Source organism: Mandrillus leucophaeus, unplaced genomic scaffold (genome assembly GCF_000951045.1).
Source record: "Mandrillus leucophaeus isolate KB7577 unplaced genomic scaffold, Mleu.le_1.0 Scaffold57, whole genome shotgun sequence".
Classification (NCBI taxonomy): Eukaryota; Metazoa; Chordata; class Mammalia; order Primates; family Cercopithecidae; genus Mandrillus; species Mandrillus leucophaeus.
In genome coordinates, this window is record NW_012106141.1 from 6,052,968 (window position 1) to 6,053,255 (window position 288).

Consider the following 288-nt stretch of genomic DNA (forward strand, 5'->3'; position numbering starts at 1 on the left):
GGGTGGATCACCTGAGGTCAGGACTTCGAGACTAGCCTGACTAACATGGGGAAACCCCATCTCTATTAAAAATACAAAAAAAAAAAAAAATTAGCCGGGCGCTGTAGTGCGTGCCTGTAGTCCCAGCTACTTGGGAAGCTGAGGCAGGAATATCGCTTGAACCCGGGAGGTAGAAGTTGCAGTGAGCCAAGATTGTGCCACTGCACTCCAGCCTGGGTGGCAGAGTGAGACTCTATCTCAAAAAATAAAAATGTATGGAAAAATGTACACAAAAATAAATGGATATAC